This window comes from Chenopodium album, chromosome 3, assembly GCF_948465745.1.
Source record: "Chenopodium album chromosome 3, dcCheAlbu1.1, whole genome shotgun sequence".
Classification (NCBI taxonomy): Eukaryota; Viridiplantae; Streptophyta; class Magnoliopsida; order Caryophyllales; family Amaranthaceae; genus Chenopodium; species Chenopodium album.
Window position 1 is genome coordinate 2,246,254 of NC_137836.1, and position 8,903 is coordinate 2,255,156.

Consider the following 8,903-nt stretch of genomic DNA (forward strand, 5'->3'; position numbering starts at 1 on the left):
AAGACCATAACGTATTTGAACCTTGGACTGGGTTATTATAGTTCCAAGACTTCCAACATAATCTTCTGAAATTGGGCAATACTTTTAAATCTAATACGCTGGATATTATGGCCCGTTACAAATGACCCAAATTCATGTGTGGCTTTTAAGTTGGGCTCCATAACATTTTTATCCAACTTGGATTTGTCTGCTTATGAAGAAATTACCACTTTTTTTTTTTTTTTTTTTTTTTTTTTTTTTTTTTTTTTTTTTATACAGAGTACTCCCTTCGTTTTATAATTAGAAGTTTGTTTTCCTATTTTGGGTTGTAATACCCTAAAATTTTCTATTTTAAGTTTCGAGGACGAAACTTGTTTTAAGGAGGGTAGAGTGTAATACCCGAATATTTTATGATTTTATATATTATATTTTATACAAAAAAAAAAAAAAATAGTTATTTTTATTTATTATATAACTTTCCTAATCTCATATGTTTATTTTAGAGTTCGGAAAGATTTAAAACTCTATTTTGTTTATATATAACTCTACAATCATAAACTAGTTTAAACCCTATTAATATTCTAAAACCTTAAAAGATATTATATATATATATATATATATATATATATATATATATATATATATATATATATATATATATATATATATATATATATATATATATATATATATATATATATATATATATATATATATATATATATATATAATAAGAAAAAAAAAAAAAAAAGAGTCGTGGTTTCCTTTGCTGTGCGTGAAAGGAACCAAAACTAATTTTTTTTTTCTTTTGTTTTCCTTAATATGATGATGATGACCACTTACATCATTACATGGCTGCGCATATTGCAATAATTCCATTGTACATTGTCGAACGTAATTACACTTTATCAATTTGGAGATGTTTGATTGTGTTATTTATTATGTGTAATCACACTATATTTTTGAGATGTTTGTATTTTCGTAATGTTATGTGTGATATGATTTATTATTTGTACTTTTTGTATATATGATTAATTATTATGGTATTATATGATTTGATTAGATTTGAGTATCGTATTATTTATTTTTGTTGTATATATTGATTGTACAATTATTGCTTGGGTTTTAATGTTGTTGTTATAGGGAGTATCGTTTTATCAAGGTTTTATGGTTGTTATTGCAGAGTAATGTTTTTGGGTTGAGATTTGATTAACTTTGGGTGCTAGTATTAGTTCTATAAGAGTTGAGATATTTTATGAACTGAACATGATGTCATATATGAATTGGGAACCTGTGCCAATATTGAGATATTATTTATTATCATGTCAATGATTATTTGATCGATGTATGAGATCAAAAAGGTTGAGATTATTATTTTGTTCTTGGTTTGAGGCTCAGCGTTATAGACCTAGTCCTTGGTATGTTGGTAATGAGATAATGATCATGAGTTAAGAATGAGGTACAATCTTTATTTATTTTTCTATGGTCCCCTATAGTGGGAATTGGCCCGTATGTGGTCTGGTTCAAGGTGTTTTCTAATTATTGGGAGTATTCAAGTTTTTATACTTGTTGGTTTTATTCGAATTAACCATTTTCACCCAAATTTGAAGTGACCCAAACCGAGCTATTTTGAACCAAATGAAAATTCTGGCCAAACAATATCCAAAAAAAAAAACCCCAACTCGTCCATAAGACCATAACGTATTTGAACCTTGGACCTACACCCCTCCCTAAACTCATCGTTTAACACCCCTTCCCCCAAATACTTATAGTAACTACATAGTAATAATTGTACTGTTTCCCCCACCCCATATATTTATAATAAAAAAAACAGCCATTATTATTTCACTTTCTCTCTCCTCACCCATTTTCTACATTTTCTCTTTTTAAATCTATTTTTTGTATTTTCAAATCTGAAAATTTCTATGAATTTATGACAAATTATCAAAAAAATTGTTCAGTTACTACAACTAATCAAGGTCGAAATTCAAAGGAGTAAGTGATGATTTTGTTCATATTCAGTTCGAAAAAGAGTATAAACCCTAGTTTTAGTAATTTTTTGTTGCAATTGTGTTACAGGATCATCATTGAAGTATAAAACATAGAAAAAGAGTATGAACTATAGCATTTTAGTAATTTTTACTAATTTTCGTTTAAAAACTAGTAATTTGAACAAGTACCTATTGATTTTTGGGTATGAACTATGTAATATTCCTTTTTTTTTTTTTTTTTTTTTTTGCAGTTGAAGGAAATAGTTTCAAAGAAGAACATCAAAGAATCTGGAGAAAAGTAAGCATTAATTAAATTAGTTCGTAGTGTTTCTTTTTTATTGAATGTTCATTTCCTTTTTAATAAATGTTCATTTATATATTAGTATACAATCATTCACATTTTAATAGACGATTAATATAAATATATTACTACATTTTATATAATACTACATAGTCATTGTATTAGTGTTCATTCTTTTTCATAGTTTGGAGTGAGAAATTATTACTACATAGTCATTGTATATATAAATGTTCATTCTTTTTCATATTTTGGAGTGAAAAGTTATTTTGGATGAATATTCATTCGTATTTTGGTAGATGTTTAATCGTATAAAAGTATATGGTTTTCACATATTAATATACGATTACTAGAATTTTAATAAATATTTATATTTTGGTCATCTTCTTCAAATATTTCATGCTCGGTTAAATTTTGAGTTTCAATATATGTCTTTTTTTCAGATGCATGTATGATAAATCACATATTGATAGCTTCAAGAATCATTCACGTATATATTTCATGTTTATTGATTGATATCTTTCATAGGCATTTTTAAACTAATGCATGTTCATTTATATATTAATAGATGTACATTTTCATATTCAATTATGTAAATATGTTCATTATTGTATTAATAGTTGTTCATTCCATATTAATAGATGATCATTTCTACACATATATATGTTCATTTCCATATCGATCATTTCAATTGTTATATTTTCATATTCATATGAAAATTGGTTCATTTCAACACTTATTCTTGCTCAAATATAACTAAAAATTCTTGTTTTTGTCTATTAGTTAAACAAAGAATCATGGATATAGTGAGATACACCACCCGATAGCAAGGAAAAAAAAGGAAGACGACAAAAATAAGGACATCAAGAATGCATGGATTCACGCAACATCAACCAATAACACTAGCTTGAATTTTTCGATTTTGGATTGAGAATTCATTGTGTATAATAATATGTGTAGAATTGAGTTGTATATTTAATATTCAATATTTTAATTTTTGGTGATATACATGATTTTAATAAGAAGGAAATAAACTTTTTTGTTTCCCAAAGTATTATTACAAATCACATCCTTCAAAAGCAAACATTTAAATAGTATATATATATAATACTAATATTTTTTTGACGACTTTGAACCATCATTCACTAACTACATTAGAATATTTGACACTATATGTTCATAAACACATATTGTACAAAAGTTAAACATTCGGTTCTTGTATCAAGTCTCTCATAGGACCTAATATTTCTACATTTATTATCTTTATAACCCTTATTAGAACAAATAAATCCTTTCATAAAAAATGAGTCATCCCTTCGCCTCTTACTCCTCCCAACTCTGATCCCAAAACCTTTCATAAAAGCATACTCATTATATATTTCATAAGCATCATCTTCAGAAGGAAATTGTTTCCCTTAAAAATCAAAGTGACTTGCTTCTTTAAAAATAACAACATCCTCTGTCCCACTGCAATAATTAAACATGTAATAAATGAACAAATACAGTAGCAATAATGGTCAATTACAATAATGCATTTGATCAATTACAGTAAAATTATCATATATAAAAATTTAAATGATCATCTATAGTTACATAACTGAACATTATTAATAAAACTACAAAACAATGATAATCATTAAAAGTTACATGTAAAACTTATAATTCCATAAACACAAGTGTATATATAAATGAACATTTATAATTGCATAATTGAACATTATTACAACAAAACAGAATAACAAATGTTAAACTATTTTTTTTTTTTAGGGAACAAATATTAATATATGTTCACTAGTTAAAATTTATATGAGCGTCTTTAAAAGAATGAAAACCATTGAAATTCACATGTACAACATATATTTTCGTATATGACTACAATAAACCTATAGTTTACTACAGAAACATACATCAAACATAATTGAACATTTACTATTACACAAGTGATCATTTTTTTTAACTAAGATTATTTTTAAACGACACATCAAGGTGATAAAAATAATCGGTTTAGCAAAATTATAACAACTATAGATGTTCATATTGGACGCACAAAATTGGAAAGGCAACAATCAAATAATAAGATTATAATCAAAATTACAAAATAAAAACAATTACACAAATAAGATTCAAATTAGAAGAATAATACAACCAAAACTATGGATCAACTACTAATAACAATAGTCTTCAAAAAAAAAAAAAAAAAAAAAAAAAACACTACTAATAACAATAACAATACCAAAACCAGAGCATTATTATCAAAATTAAAATCAGTAGAACAAAAACTATGAAATCAAAACATTATAATCGTACAATTACAATCGAAAAACATAGCATTATCAAAATCGATTATTGATTATCATTTAAAATACGAATTACTTACATTGATGTTTAAACGAAACAAGTAATCTAACTCCAATAGGGAAAATTGACTCACAATCATGATCAAATGCAATTGAGTTTGAGATCTCCATGGAAGAAGAGAGAGAAAATAAAATCAGTGAAAAATAGGAGAGAGAAAATTAAAAATTAGATCTATAAAATATATATTTGGTTTTCTTGAATGGAAAGTTAAAAAAAAAAAAAAAAAAAAAAAAAAAAAAAAAAAAAAAAAAAAAAGAAAAAGATGGCATTTAGACGTAGTTAGTGGGGAGGGGGTGTAGGGGAAGCTACCTACCGTAGAGTGTAGTGAAAAATTTATATTGAAATTGGGCAATACTTTTAAATCTAATACGCTGGATATTATGGCCCGTTACAAATGACCCAAATTCATGTGTAGCTTTTAAGTTGGGCTCCATAACATTTTTATCCAACTTGGATTTGTCTGCTTATGAAGAAATTACCATTTTTTTTTCTATTCCCTCGATTCTTATGCAAAGTACTCCCTTCGTTTTATAATTAGAAGTTTGTTTTCCTATTTTGGGTGTTCAAAAGAAGTCTATTTCTATTTATAGATAATACTTTTTACAACCATACCCTATCTTTTATTATTTGACATTTTTTTTCTTTTTCTTTCTTGTACTTTTGACATTAATTCTCAACATTTTCTCTCTCCATCTCTTCAATAGTTCTCAACCACTTTTCTTTCTCTCTATCTCTCTCTAACCCCACATGCATATTTGTACTCTCAACCAACTTCCTTAATTTCCATGAAAAATGGAAAATAGGCTTCTAATTATGAAACGGGGGGAGTTTTATTTAATGCATCATTTGATTTATTCGGCCTAAACAAAATTAATGCACCGCATAAAATTACGCCGATGCGCCAAACCCGCAAAGCAATGAGCCTGAGCAACCATAGACCTGGAAACCTTTTTAACATGACACACAACAAAAGACCCAATAAATTCTAGAAGCTCCTGTTGAATCCAAAGGACATAAATATCCTTGGGATGCTGAAACCGTAGCAAATCCACAATCGAAATACAATCAGTAAGAATCTAAAAAGAGGAATACCCACGCTGCCTGGCATGGCATAAGACAAATAGACAAGCCATCAGTTCAGACTAGAACGTAGAATTAGAGCTATAGGACTACGCCCCACCCTTGAGCTGAACACCAGAAGACAGATCCAAGAAAACCCATCCTGTACCCGCACTACGACTACCGGAACTCCACGCTCCATCAAAAAGTAAGACTGACGTTACAAACAACCGAAGCATCCCCTTGAAGAACTGCAGAAGACATAGTACAAGAAAATCCGGGAGGAGACAAAGAACGACTAACCTCATATCTGAACAACCTAGCCTCAGAACATCGTTCCACCGAACTAGAAGCTAGATCCATAATACATGGAGGAGAATAAACAGCAAAACAAAATCTTAGAGAATTCCGAGTGTCCATCATTTGGATTAAAACCAAAATCCAAACGAATTATTAATCCGGATTGGATCCGAACTTTAAATTATATTTGACCGGATTGAAATTTTTTGATAATAAAGGATTTTCGGACGGATCAAATTAACCTTGTTTGGATCCAAAAAAACCAAAAACTCTGAAATATAAAATCATGTTTTTACAAACAAGGATTGTTAGTATTAATTATATGTTAAACTATATTCATAATTACATTAATATTAATCATATAAAATTATGTTAAACTATATTCATACATACATTAATATTATTCATAATTACATTAATACTTGTATTAATCATGTAACAAGTATTTATTTTTATAATTGGACCAGGATTAAAAAAATTTGCAACGTATTCTAATTTTGATTTTTGGATCCAAATAAACGAATTTTAGTTTGGATTTGATTAGATTAGATTTGGTAAGGAATTCGGATTGGATTGGATAGTGAAAATCAAATTTTATTTAGGATCAGATTGGATTTGGCCCAAATCCAAACTAAAAATTGAATGGACACCCCAGATCTAGTAACAACCAATCCTTATCATGAAGATATCTAGAAAGAACCTCAGGAAACCAATCATCAAAAGGTTGATCCTAGGACACGTCCAAAGACGACCCACAAGTCCGGTCTTCCCATAAACTCCAACTAAAAGGACAATCTCTAAACAAATGGGAAAAAATCCACATTTGGAATCCACAGACAAACCCTTCCTAGCAAGCAATAATGCAGGAGGCAAAGCATTATGAATAATCTTCCAAGCAAACTTTTTCCAGTTTAGAACTAAAGGCGAAGCCTAGAAATGCCTCCACCAACATGAATCAAGAACCAAAGGAGACCACTGATCGCCATTCTCACAACCCAAGGAGCACACATACACAATTTTCGTGGAAAACATCCCATCCATCCCTTGTAAATTTCCAGTAAACAATATCATCCATCTGTTCCTCTAGCCGTTCAAGACCTAGAACGCCTAAGATAAGATAGTTTCAGACAAATCAGTTGAACAACATTTTTCAAAATTGCGTTCACGACACGACCCACTCCTCGATCATTGTGTCGTGCCACGAGATGGACTCGTGCTAGGCCGTGCCATGCTCGTGTCGCCGGCGGGCCAGCACTGTCCATGCCTATCTTTAGTCAAACGATGTTAATTAACTAAAATAAAAATGGAAGAAGTATAAATATCATTCATTCATTCTTTAATACCTCTAGTCAAATGGTACTAATCAAAATAAAAACGGAGGAAGTATAAATATCATTCATACATTCTATAATATAAGGTTGATATTACATCATCACTTCAAGCTCATCAATTGACTCGACATCTTGAGCACTATTAATTAGGAGGTAGAAGACCTTCAAATACATCATTATACACTAATAGTAAACCATTATCATTATAATTATTGCTAGAACTATCAATAACACCAAAGTTCATCATATTGCTAGTACAATTTATAATACTATTATAATAGTATTATAAATTGTACTAGCTTTGCCATGGTCAACATATGCCGTGGCCTTGGCCAACACCTCCGTCACCACCACCACCACCACCAATGCCCACTCCTTCATGAGGGTAAAAATAGGGATCCGCCATGACAGGTGGCGGGACTATCGCGACACCGGGCCTAACAGCGATAGGCCTAAACAACCTCATTCTTAGGGCTTGGATAAAATCATCCGTACCCTCCACCTCGCGGTACCTATTCAAGTAAGTCAAGAGGGGCTCGGCGTAGTGGCCAAGTTTTAGCCTAGACATGGCTGCTACTAAGTCATTAGCCGAGATCACCTTACGTTGTTCCACCTTACGTATCTCGTCGGCCTCCTTCGATACGTAGTTAATAAACTTGGAGATACACTCTTGAATGTTTTCTTTGGCTTCATCGGTTATTTGGCCATTTGAGGGGAGGACTTGTCGCATCACACGAATCACGTTCGCGATAGATATGTATTCTTGTTCACGATGGTGTGAGGCTGCCGCCACCTTTTCCATTGATGATGGATGACGCGGCGGACGACCAGCTCTCCTCCTAGGAGGAGGAGGAGGGTTGTTTGTAGTAGATGGTGGTGGTACGTTACTTCCAATGGTGCTTGATGATGCTGAAAACATAACATTAAAGAGATCATGTAATCATAAAATTAACTAAAAATGCATAGATCCATATCCATGTATATACACTATAATTACGAGTAACAAGTGCGGTTACTAATGAGATCTTGGTCTATTGATAAATATTAAAATGTCGTATACAATCAATAAGTTACAGATTTAAATCCCCCATTTGAGATATGTAATTTTTTGTAATGAAGTTTTCCCGTTCAATTACGTATAACAAAAAGTGTCAAAAGAATCTTAATTAATTAAATATTATGAAGTATATGTCACAATGTCACATGCATCTCATTTCTTATTAATTACGTTAATTTGGATTTATTCTGTTTGTTACATCCCTCTTTTAATGTAACGCTATATTTGGACTTGAGAGACATGCAATATGTTGCTTATTTGAGAGACATGCAATACGTTGCTTAATCTACAGATATTTAATGTTGGACACAAAATGAAGCAAAAGAAAGGAAATCTAGAGAAATAGAATTGAACGAGGTATTGTATATAATTGTTTTTAACACAAAAAAATTAAGTGCTATAACTTTTATGCTTGATTTTGAAATTTTAATCCTTAACCTTTATTATGTCCGGATAATAAATTATGCTAAAATTATTTTTACATTACAGAAAATTAAAAGATACATGTAGCTAAAATTTTATGTTTGATT